This window comes from Plecotus auritus (assembly GCF_963455305.1).
Source record: "Plecotus auritus genome assembly, chromosome: 5".
NCBI lineage: Eukaryota > Metazoa > Chordata > Mammalia > Chiroptera > Vespertilionidae > Plecotus > Plecotus auritus.
In genome coordinates this window covers 126,839,891-126,853,176 of record NC_137776.1, presented here as the reverse complement: position 1 = coordinate 126,853,176, position 13,286 = coordinate 126,839,891, and the positions used below count along the sequence as shown (strand labels likewise).

The 13,286-nt window shown below is 37.4% G+C and overlaps 1 protein-coding gene across 7 annotated transcripts in view; it reads right to left on the bottom strand.

The window, feature by feature from the left end:
• ZDHHC21 (zDHHC palmitoyltransferase 21) overlaps nt 1–10,114 on the bottom strand; it is a 51,962-nt gene extending 41,848 nt beyond the window's left edge. Inside the window, exons 1-2 of one of the 7 annotated variants that reach the window (XM_080668941.1) lie at nt 9,627–10,114; nt 4,028–4,164 (exon numbers count right to left, since the gene is read on the bottom strand). The gene's annotated coding sequence lies outside the window, so the exon portion shown is untranslated. The remainder of the gene's footprint in view (nt 1–4,027; nt 4,165–9,626) is intronic. The other 6 variants (XM_080668942.1, XM_080668943.1, XM_080668946.1 and 3 more) reach the window with 6 other exon arrangements.
• Between the last annotated feature and the right edge of the window lie 3,172 nt (nt 10,115–13,286).

Genomic DNA, 13,286 nt, shown 5'->3' with positions numbered 1-13,286 from the left:
CCCGTAGAGGGTATGCAGGAGGCAGCCCATCTATGTTTCTATCTTGTATAGATGTCTCCGTCTCTGTCTCTCTCCCTCCCTCCCTTCCCTTCCTCTCTCTCTCTAAAGCCAATAAAAACGTATTTAAAAAAAAGAATATTCAAACGTCATTCTGAGGCATTGGAAAGCTATTGAAGCAGGGAGTTAACATAATGAGATTTATACTTTAAAATAAATTACTGACACTCTGGTGAGGAAGATGAAAGATCAGTTGGAGAAGAAATCAATTGAAGAAATAGTTAGAATCAAACCAGTAATTTTACTAATTGACTGGATATTAGGGGTCATAGGGGAAAAAGTCAAGGATGACTCCCAGGTTTGCAGTTTATATTCCAGACTACTTAATTCTTAGAATAATTTATCATCAGTTGAAAAGCCTCAGGGTACCAACTCTTAGAGACCTTGACAATGTTCTTCAAAGCTACCAGAACAAAGAAAAAAACAAGATTAAGGATTACTTAATTTTAAAAGGACACCCCTATGCTATCATTCCTAGAAGCTACTAATATCAAGGCAGCTAAAAATAAGATGGGAACTCAAATGCACCACCACTCAACTGATGAAATCAGATATGGTCTAAATTAATCCTTATATATGAAATCTAAAACACGAATAGCGCCTGGGTCTTTAAAAAAGTAAAAGTTGAACTTCAATACCTTGTAATTAGAAAATTAAAATACCTATCAGTATCATTTAAGCGTGAAAAGTCAGAGAGGATAAAACATGCTATTTAACTTACTAGGTATCATTTTAAAAACTAAAGATGCTCAACTAAAAATGATAAGCTATCTACCAAAGCTAAAACGAGAAACACTAAAAAAATGTTTACATTTACAGTCTTGCCAATCATCGAGTGCTAAAAGAAACGACAGAAGGCTCTGTCTCTCAACACATTCAATATTATTAACTTCATGTAACTTCTCTAAATATTTCAGTTCCATTCAGGACTAAACAACAAATTATGAATTACAATAATTATACAGAACAGAGTAATTTAATAACTTATTTCCAGATTTATTAATATTAGAAACAGAAGAGAAAACAAGCCAGCAAAACAAGTAGCAAAATTATATAATACTCATTAATTTTTTTAACTTTATTTTTATTCTCCTCTACCAGAGAACAAATTTTTTATCACTAGAAAAGAGAGATTCCTCACAACAGAAAATATTAGATAGTGAAAAGTATAGTTACAATGTATCTACTTTCCTGGATGTAAACATATAGGTAGCAAACTCTAAAAGAACAAGCATGCTCAAGGAAAAGTGAGCAAAAGATAAAAAAATAAAATAGTAAACAAATAATATGTTGAATATTTTTAAAATACCTGATTAGTGAAAATTAGTGCCACATAACCCTTACAACTGGACTGTAGAGAAGAAAACAGTAGTCTCCCAAGAGCTCCAAATCAGATTACACCCAGAAACACTTAACTGGTAGAGCTGCAGGATCACTCCACTCAGTTAATGACAACTAGGCGTGGCTTATGACTGAACAGAAACTATTACACATCCTGAGCAACAACCGAACGGACAATGCTGCTACTCCAGTGGCATTTGTAAAATACTTTCATTAGCCAAGGATCCCAACATATTAATTTGTATATTAAATGATGAGCTTATAACTAAACTTTGATGTAACTAGTGGACATACTGGTTCTTCAACATTTTTAAAGATTGCTATCTAGTAACTAAATATACTTGAGTGCTGTGTCTACATAATTAATGATGTAAATTACTACAGCACAAACTTTTTTTCGAGAAACTATAATTCAACTCTAATAAACTGGACTGCACAAATATTTACAATATTTAAACTATTCTGGTAGAAAACCACCTTTCCTTTTTTGCCTTTTCAGATTTTAGAAAATGATAAAAGTTAGTTAACATAATTTACAAGAAATATAGTCAAACATATCTGTCTAAACTTACAGGTTTAGCCAACTCTCCACCTGAGCCAGTGGTCTTATTACTGTTCTGTGAATATGGAGAATGTATTCCATCTCCCATTTCTCCTATCTGAAATGTTCTTACCATTTTGCTTACTCTAAATTCAACTCATACTTCAAGGTCAATTTGAATCTCACTCTCCATATAAAAATTTTCCTGGTACCTCAGTTCACAGTGATTTCTCTTTCTCTTCTATTCCAAATAAAAAGCAAAACTAGTAGAACAAAATAGCAAGTGGTTTTATAATTTTGGAATGAGGTAGGCCTTCGCAAAGGAGACCCATAAGCCAAGTTTGACCACATAAAGGAAAAAGTTCTGAAGCCAAAGACACACCAAAAATGAAGTTAAAAGACAATGCATCCCTGGAAAATAATAACATATGACTAATAAGCATACAAAATAAATACTTAGCAAGGCAAATCACAGAAGAAAAACGCAATGGCAAATCACTAGTGATTAGGAAAATGTGAAATAACTAGGCATATTTTTTCATCTTTGGTATTGACAAATTTTAGAAAGACAGATGACATCCAATGTTGAGAGGACAGAGAGAAAAGGACACACTGGTAGCATGTAAACTGATACAATCATTTGGAGGGCAATTTGGCAGTAAATGCCAAACTCTTTAACCCAGCAGTTTTATTTCTAGTAATACCTAAAAAATACTCATTAGAGTGTACCGGTCTGTACAAGGATTTTCTATACAGCACTTTTTTAATCATAATAGTATGGCACAACATAAATGTCCATGTAGAGGAAGAGGAATGAGTAAATAAATTATAACATCCATAGTGTAAACTATTTCCAAGTCACTACAAATTTAAAAGGGAAAAAATGAGGTAGCTCTAGATCTCCATATGGCTACTCACATAAAATGTTGAGTTACATAGGCAAAGTCTATGGGGGTGGGGGGTGTCTTAGTGGTTTCCTGAAGAGAGAGGAGAAAAAAGATAGACTAGGAAAGGGCATAGGGAACTTTTGTGGCACTGATAAAGATCTCTATCTTGATATAACTTTGAGATACAGAGGTCATGAACTGTCAAAACTCAGCAAATACACACTTAAGAGTCTTGCATTTCATGGTATGTAAATTTACCTTTTAAAAAACCCTGTAAAACAACATTGAACTCTAGTTAATAATATGTATGCTGAAGTATTGGGGAGAGAGGGAAGAAAGGGAGGAAGTGTACTGATAGCTACAATTTACTTTGAACAGGATCCAAAATAATTAAAGTAGATTGCTAGATGGACAGAGGGATGGAGGAGTATATGATGAAGTTCAGTAAAATATTAGTTGTGAATGTAGGTGATGGGTATTCAGATGTTACACTATAATTCTTTCAACTCTCCTGTTAAATTTTTTTATAATTAAATGTTGGAGGAGAAAGCAAGTTATAGAAAATTGTGTACAACATGATTCTGTTAGAAGCAAAGTATATGTATGAGTAAATTCTGTATATGGATCAGAAAGAAGTGTGAAAGAGAGCAGACCTCCAAAACTGTGAACAGTGGTTATCACTGGGCTGAGGAAGGACTGAGCAATGAGAAGGAAGGCTTTCACGTTTTATGTATGTATTTTGTGTTCTCCTAAGTTTATTAGTAAACATATGTACTTCTAAATTCTTTTCAACCAACTGAAAAATAAAGATAGCCTACAGCCTTACAAACAAAATGTTTAAATTAAGCCTCTCTTTATCACTATGTAATTCCCTTATCTTAAATGCTTTTAAAATTAATATTTTAAAAAATGCAATGCAGAAGCATCAGGTGTAAAGCCATATAAGATTTGTAAACCTGAAAGATGTTTCTGAAACTTGTATTACTTAACAGATTATTTTTCTCTATGGAAAAGCCTAGACATTTTCTTATCCTCTAAGAAAATGTTTAGTTAAAATTTAATGTGAATAATTTTAAATAAATATAAGAAAACTACTTTTTTGCAAATAGCAATTATTAAATGTATCTACATAGAAGCATTAAGGATATAATGCCACATAATTCAGAAACATATTCCCATGTAAAATTAAATGCAGACTTACCACTTGCAAATTCACTGTGATGTGTTGTAATTTTTCTGGTACTTGCATTTAGAAGTTTTATCTTGATTCATTCTTTTATTTTTTTTTTTACATGCCAACAAATGGATCTCTCTTCAATAATAGTTCTCCATAATAATCTATTAATAATTTAACAAATAATTATCTCTCACAAAGATAAAAATTGTAAGCAGCTAAATAATCTGAGAAAATGCCAATTACAAAATTTTAAATTAGTAAGAAGATCCTGTGCTTTCAGATCCCACACCATCCCCCCCAAAATGTGCATTTGATTACCATTGTACATGAAGGTTCTTTTTTTTGAAACCACTCAGTTCCCATAAAATCAAATCAGCATTATGTGTACAGCATTTGGGCTTCATCAAGCTTCCTGACCACAAATCACAAAATGACAATCGATTCTGAGATCACTGATGAGACAAAATGCAATGTAATGTCTATCATAATGTGAGGCTAAAACTATGTAATCACAATTGATAAACATAAAATTAAGAGTTTAAAATAGAAGCGAGTTTTAGTTTAAAATGTTGTAAGGAAAGAAGTTATCCTCCTGTAATAAAACCATTAAGAGAAGCAATCATAAAAGTTAGTTTCTACAATTCAAGCTTAAATAATAATACTATAAAGAGTTCTAGATAACATATACTAATTCAATATTTCATTAATTTAATCAACACCTACTGACTACATGCTGTGCTTTGGCACTGGATATAAATATAATAGAGAAGTCCCTATCCTCAGTGGAGAAAGACAGTAAACAGACAAGACCAATACCAGGTAAGACAGAGGGGCAGGGAAAGAGCATCTCATATAAGAAGGATGTTGTTTCATGGCACTTTTTTCACTTACGTGAACATTTACAAGTGTACCAGGTTGTAATACAAAATGTATTTCTCATGGTAAATTGCCATCAGGAAAAGGTTTCTGGAGAGAGTGAAATCTGTGAATTAGCTAAAGGAAGATTGGAGGCTCCTCTGAACTAGGGAACAAATAAGCAAAGGTATAAAGGCAGGCAAAGAAAATCCAATTAAGCTGAAATGACAAGAGTCACTGCATATGGAAGAATGGGATAAAACATATCTATCCTTTTGACCACAATCAACTCCAAAAAAATATATTTCATAATATTACTAGTACACACAAATATGTGCAATATGTAAGTATATATTTGAAATATATATGAGATATATATCTGGAAAAGTTTAATGACATGATTACCGTTACTATATGTGATGCACTATGATATTATTTCATGACTTACAAGCAGAGAATGATCCAAAAGTGAAAAACACTGCTAAACCATGCCAATGAGTTTGGATTTCACCCTGAACACAGTGGAAACCACCGAAGGATTGTTAGAAGAATGCCCTGATGAACTTGCATTTTGGAAAGAACAACACCTTGAAGTATGGATATAAGTGGATGGATAAGGCTCCAAGACTGACCAAGTGAAATAAGACAGGCTTACCGGTTACCCACATAAGAAATTAGGGCACCTGGTAAACAACCCAAAAGTCGTAACTTCTAAGAGGAGTGGGGAGGGGTGGGGAGAGGAAGGAAAAGTTAAGACAGCAGGCATGTTAGAAAAGGGCAATTAAGAACTTAATGAGGAAAACTTATAGGAGTTGGTGAACAAGTGGAAGCAAAGAGCACATGCCAGAATGGTTCCCCAGTTTTTGGCTTAGGGATTAAGTGAATGGTGGTACCATTCTCTGAGACAGGAAATAAAGGACAAGTTATGAATTTGTTAAGCATACTGCTTATCATAGCAATGAGAAACTATTACATACTGAGAATATTAAAAATACATCAAAATCATTATCATTACATTTCCATTCCCCTTAGATAGTTATGAAAAAACAACTATTTTCTCCCAGGGCCAATTTTTCTATGGCCCATGATTGCTAGATTGTCAAAGGTAAGTATTTCTACTCTAACTTTCTAAGCTAAGTTAAAGTGGTCTCCTGGGCTGTACCTTTGTTTCTTAGAGACAAAATGTGGAATGAGAAAGTAAAGGAGCTGCTGCTCTAATGGAAAATGGGTGAGTTCATTTTCTAGAAACAAATCTCAAGCAGAATTAAATGTGGTACATCAAAATGACCTGAAACATGGCCAAGGTCAACAACGCTGCAAAGACTATGACTCCATGGTGGCTTCCCAATGTTTCAGCACAGCAGTTTCTGTCAGTAACATTAGGAAGTAGCACAGGTCAACCATCCATGAGTCATACCCCAATCACTCATTGGCTTAAAATCAAGAAAAAATCCTACCTTATAGTTGTTAAAGCTACACTGCAGCTAATGTATCCAAAATGAGATGAACATTTCATCTCATTAGTTGTTAAAGCTACACTGCAGCTAATGTATCCAAAATAAGATGAACATTTCATCTAGTTCAACAACATTACCACCATTGTGGAATCAAATCTCCTCTACGTGGTATAAAAGCAATGTTAGTCTTAAGAATTCAAGAAATTTTTAGATAACAAAGAATATTCCAAACTCTCATAACTATACAATGTAATTAAATTTGTAACATTGCTAGGTCTAAAAGAATACAATCAACAAGATATAGGGCATACCAGAAAGAAAAAAAATTACCCACAGGGACAAAAGAAAAAAAAAAAATATATATATATATATATATATATAAAATATAAACCTATAATTGCAGCTTAAAATAAAATTTAAAAACGAAGTTACAACTATATAACTTTAAGCATAAATTTATAAACCTATTTAACTTCTGATTTTATCTACTCTGAAAATTGGTCAAGTTAAATAATTCTACTTAAAGGATCAAGTATAGCTATCCTTAATAATTAGCCAATGACATATTCATTTTTTTAAAACCACATTGGTATTCAATTTATTTCAATAGAATAGGAAATTAATTTTGTATAAATATTAAAGAGAGCCACATTCCAATTATGACACAGCCTCTTATTAGCTCTCCAAGCTTCAGTTTCTTTTCAGAATTCAGCTAACCATCTGTAAAATGGTAATAAAAATATTAACTCACAGGGTAATTGTGGTGATTAAATGAGAAACTACAAATGATAAGCACCTCCAAAAATGAGGAAGGGAAACTGAAAGATGAGTTCTACTTCTAGTCTTACAAACTCCAGAATGAAAAATGATTCTGGTTCCCCATCATTAAAGTGGTGGTACAACTTAACCATATGGCAGCTACCTACTTTCTCTAACACTGAAGTCTGAAAACCACCGGTCAGAGATGAAAAACCTCAGATGGTACAGCCTTTCAGCTAATATCATACCATAAGCATGTAGGGAGGTCACATTCCACATGTTGGCATGAGGTCTCTTCAAGCATAAAACCAAAAACAGAGATGTGATCTAAAATAGACAGACTGAAATGAAGCCTGTAAACTAAATCTATTTCAGTAAAAGCAGAAGGACAGGTGAGTTATAGAATGAAGCATGGGAGAAAATCAGGACCTGATTTTCGAAGATAATGAAAAATGCATAAAGAATCCTGATTTAATTGCTGAGTTCTCCAGAAAGACTTTGTGAAAATGTGAGCAGTGCAACTTCATGTCTATGAAGATGGGCTTTTTAAACTAGGGCTGACTCAATTCACCAATGATTCTTAACCAAAAAGTTACTATTGTGACGATAAGCAAGACTGGTGTTTTTCCACTCTTGTGTTTCACCTGTATTTTTTACTGATTCAAAAGCAGTTCAAACATTTTCAACTTAAGAGTTATTAATGTACTGATTACTCTACTATCTTATAAAATGCCATTTATATTTAATACATTTGAAAAGTTGAATCTAAGCCCTAATAGTTTACTAAATAAAAAGTCTTCATTCTTTAATATAAAAGTAAAACTGAGCTTAGGGAACAATTTTCTGGTAATAAAAATAGCTTTTCCTCTGCCTTTCCCGTTATGCCTGATAATACTGACACCACCACCACTGGCCTTCTAAGCTGAAAAAGATTTTATTGACTCACACTCAATTATAATGCCAGAATAAAAGCTCCACGGAGACATTACTAGAATTTTCAATTCACTTCTTCATTAATACCATGGCATTGTTTTATCTATACTCTTTTTGAAAGTTCTGAATCAGTCCCCATCAATTAAAGAAATCAGGAAGTGGGCAAATAAGTAACACTTTTATGATTCACTGATTACTGCTTGTTTTAGAACCTACCTGTTAGGTTAATGGTTCTGTGCATGCATTTTAAAATGCTCAAATTTCTTTTATTGAATTAAACAATCCAGAGGTAGACAATGTATCACAGTTATCACCATTTTATTCAAAATATGCTCTATTTCATTTACTCCAACTATAGCTTCTAAGGTATGTTAAGCTTAACAGAAATCACAACCATTTGAAGGGACCTCATATAATCCTGTTGCTTTACATCCAAAATGAGGAATTCTGGAAGAGCACTACACCAAACACTACTCCAAACGTATGGAATTATATATTTTTTTACTTAAATTTGATATAATTTTACCAATATTTCTTCAAGGAAATGTTTTAAATGTACCTGTAACATGTCAAAGGGTCTCAAATTACTTACAAACATACATATGCCAAGTAAGAATGAAAAAGCGAATGAGCCTTACAGAATTTAGCCTGACTTCTTGGTTGTAGAGATGAGAAAACAACATGGGTCACTGCCCTACCCATGACAGCATTGGGACTAAAATCTAGTTTCCCTTCCACAACACTAAATCTCATGTGGTTCTTTCTTTCTGATTGATTTCTCACATCATCTCATCTTCAAAAGTCTTTCTGCCATTAAGACATAATTAAGGCAAAATAAAGCACCTCTCTAGGTTTTATCTTTAAAATAAATAAAATCTGTAAAAGTTGGAAGAATTTAACTAGATATTACATCAAATGCATTTTATTCCTGGGATGACACATACTACATTATTAGTATTATTAATACTATTATTACCATCACAAGGAAGGTAGTGAATTTTTTTAAGCACACATATTAGCATACGAAGCTGAGGATCCATTTGACACGTTTTTAATTTACCCTTAATTAGCCTTAGTCCTCTTTACTTAAGACTAACTTTGCACTATGAATTATGACCCGCCCACAATGACCTTGATTTTTTTTTCCCCTCCTGGACTTTTATGGGCGACTATATTGCAATATTTTCAAGTAATAACCGGTCAGGTTCTCTCTGCCCTAGAGATACAGACATCCTCCACTAACTCACAAGGGATCATAAACCGTGACCCAAATATAGCTTGAGAAAGACCACAATTTTAAATGGACTCTCCAGTTAAAACCCAGACCTATTAAAGTGAATGGTAACAAGTGCAAACTGCTGCCATCCATAAGCCATTTTCTCCAAACCACTCTAGGATCCCAGGGAGGGAGGCGGGTCAATAAAGGAGTAAACTCTGCTCCTGCTGATCCTCTGCAGCCTGGCACCCGCGACCTGGAAATGAATGAGAGGCTATGGAAGCCTACACCTGAGACGGGCGATCCCGGGTACACAGGGGGAAACAAGTAGTTCATAAGCGAGAAACTCGGGGCAGAGATTCAATACATTAAATAAGAACAACAATAATAATAAAAAACCTACCCAAATCCCCTGGACTAGAGTAGGAACCCTCACCAGCTACTGGGAGGAGCAGCGGGCGGGCGGGCGCCGCTCGGGCTGAAGATGCTCCAAGGAAGGCCGGGCCGGGCGAGCAGGGCGCCAGGACCCCCGGCTCCGCGGCGCGGGCGCAGGTGCGGGGAGCCGGGCGCGGCGGGAGCGCGCAGGTGAGGGCGGCGGCGCCCGGAGCAGGCGCGGAGATCGGGGAAGGCGGGGGCGCGTCGGCCCCGCGCCCGCACACACTCACCGGCGCTGGCTGCTCTCCTGTCGCCGACGGTACGCGCGGGCGCCAGCGGCTCCTCCAGCTCCTCCTCCTCCTTCTCTGGCGCCACCGCCGCCGAGGCTGGGCCGCGCTCCTTTTCCGCTTCCGGGAGCCGGAGCGCCGGGCCGAAGGGGTAAGCCTCCGCCCTTCGCCCGCCGCCCGCCACGCCGCTGATGGAGCGGCTGCGGCCCGCGCCGTCCCACTTCGCCCCGGGGGCCGCGATGGGAGCCGCCGAGGCCCGAAAGACCGCCAATCGCGCGCGCGCGGACCTAGGCCGCGAGCGGGCCGGACCTCCCATCACCTGGACACACCTGGGCGCCCCTGCCCTCCCCCTATGCCACCTTCCCAGCTCTGCCCAGGCCGCCTTCCGCTTTGTCCCCACACCCAGGGGGACAGGAGAGAACCTCCCTTTAAGGATGGTATTTACCCTTTTTCTTTAAGGAGAGATTGCTCAACCGGCCTCTCTCCCTTGAAGGCGCTCTGAATGTCCTGCAACCTCTTGCTTCAGACAGAGTGCAGTCCGCAGCATCAGCATCCTGCGGGAACTTCTTAGCTATGCAGTCTCAGGCCTTCTGAATCGGCATCTGCATTTTAACACCATCTCCTGGCCATTACTACGCGTGCACCTTAAAGACAGAAAAGCACTGGACTCTAGTTAAAGGTCTTGCCCACTACGGACCCTCTGTGGGACAAGAGCCAATGTTGCCCCAGCCATCCAAAATTTTTCCTATTGCTGTCAGCAGCCTAAATTGAGACCCAAACAAATTTTACTTAAGATCTCAGGATATATCCAAAAGTTGCCAGCTTCCCCATCCTGCAACCTAGGAAAAATAAATTGATTCAACAGCAAATAATCCACCTCCCAATCTAAATTGGTATCTTATCAAACACCAGGGATATACTAAAACCTCCCCTCCCTCTCCTCCCTCAGCTCAACTGAACAGTACTTTGGGAAGGTTAAATATTTGCAATAATCCGGAGTTAAATATTTTTTGTCTGCATGCCAGCGGAGATAACATATGAATGGAAGAAATATTACCTGCTGCATAAAATCTGAACTCCTTACAAGGATGGGACGCCGTCAAAAGCCCTTCACAAACGAGTCTCTACCTACCTCTCCAGTTCTAGCTCTAACTACTGACTTGGTTCATTTACCCATCTAGAATGCTCTCCATCTTCCACCCTGCTGATCTTAATTCTATCCAAACTTACGAATTAGCTCAAATCCTGTCAGCCCAGAGTTCTCTCTCACTACACTTACATCATACACACTGTAGCTTATTTTGGGCCCTTACATTACCTTGTATTGCTTGGTATTTTCAAATGTGTTATGGTCTAGTTTCTGAATGGATTACAAACACCTTAGGACCTTAAAGACCTAGTCAGTGGTTATCAAAGTGTGGTCCCCACATCAGCAACATAAACATCACCTTCGAACTTGTGAGAAGTTTCATATTCTCCAGCTCCATCCTACATCTACTTGGGGGTAAGCCCAGCTATCAGTGTTTTAATAAGGCTTCCAAGTGATTCTAATGTTCACTCAAGTTTTAGAATTACTAACCTAGAATATTGTCTCTACCCCCACAGGAATTCAGTGTCAGGGTTTGATTTTGATACAGGCAAGTTTTATTGCCTTTTGGATTAAGAAATAACCTGCTCAGTTCATGCATAATTAGTTGGAAAGCTGTGGCAATTGCTTTTGGAAGAATTATCTCTGATTTTCATTGCAGTAGGATGTTTCTTTGAAAATAAAGAAATACTACAGATAACTAGTCACTTTAGGGGAAAAGGAAATATATGGAGTTTTATCTCCTATAGTCAGGTAACTGAGTTGCATAATGTGGCTCCCTTAGCCAACCCTTGTGACAAACAGTAATTTGTGGCCAATGATCTCAACAGGTGCCAAAATGAGAATTGGTGGACAGGCATGTGAATGCACAGGATAGTTGAAAGTGTACATATTTTTCATGCCTTTTTTTTTCCATGAGTTAATTTGTCTCTTTTCAGCCAAATCAATGCCACAGAGAATTTTCTTCAAAAGGCATGGAAAGAGAGAAGTAGCAAGAAAAAACACCCCGAAAATCATGAGCTTTCTTAGCATGGGGAGTTAAGAAGTATAATCAAGGCTCTGTCCCTATCAATTCCTTAGACTGAAGATCAAGTCCTCTAGTTCTATCATTTATGATAAACATGACTATATTGTATTGCCACTCATAGATGGAGACACCTAGTCATAATGAGAGAAGAAGGGAGATATAGAGATATAGCATCATGTAATCTTTTGGGGAGCTCTTCTATTTATTGTGAGATGGAGAGAAGAGATATGTCATGCACTTTTCCCCACCAGAAATCTAGTCTATTTCATGGTGCCTGTGACTGATGGAAACATAATTATTAATCAAACTAATATTTAACTGGGAATTGAAGCAATAGACAAGGACAAGTAGCATTGCTACCACTGCCAACTTAAACTCAGCCAACTACTGTGCTCTGTGCCGTGACTGTGGAGGACTGGATTTTACCACAATTTCCAAAAGTGAGTGTAAGTACAGTCCAGAGTTTAATCAGTACTGGCTAACAGCCCTTGGCAGCTTTGGGTGGATGGCGTTCTCCACCTGCCCATCTGGGTACCATGCCCTATGCACCCACATTTGATGCACATTCATGATTTCTTGGTTGCTTATAGTCATCCCCTCCATCTGTTTGAGTGGCAGAGTGCCCATCCCTCCACAGTCTAATATTATAATAGTGGTCCTTAGCCTCTTGTGGGTTACTCCTCTCTTTTAGCATCTGATGAAGGTTGTGGACCCTTTTCTTAACAAAACAAACACATGCACACACACAATGATAGAAATTTGTACATATATATGTATATGTGAAGCTTCACAAAATGTTCCACCTTCCCACATCTGCAGAGACCACAAAGAAGTCATGAACATCAGGCTAAGAACTTGCCCTAGGATGAGGAGAGCAGGTAAAATAAACTACTTTTTTTCCCCTACATGTCAAAGATAACTCTAAAAACCCACTGTGCACTTAGGAGACAGAGCAAAAGCAATGCTACACAGAGTGACAAAGTGCTCTAGGGGTGCTAAAGAAGCAGCTAGTGGGATCAGCAGGTGATTCAAGAGTGCCTTCATGAAGGAAAGTTCTTGCATCAGACAAGTGACAATAGTATTTTTTTAAGGACAAAGGATCCCTCTACCATGAGGGATAGTGTAAGCAAAAGCATGGAGACATGAAAGTGCAATGGTCCATCTAGTGTGGCTCAAATGCAGATTACACTGAAAAATAGAAAAGGGCGTGGAAAGGTAGAACGGAATCCAACCAGATGAGCTTCAAATACAATGCTATTTTCAATGAGGAGCCATGAAGCTTTTGGA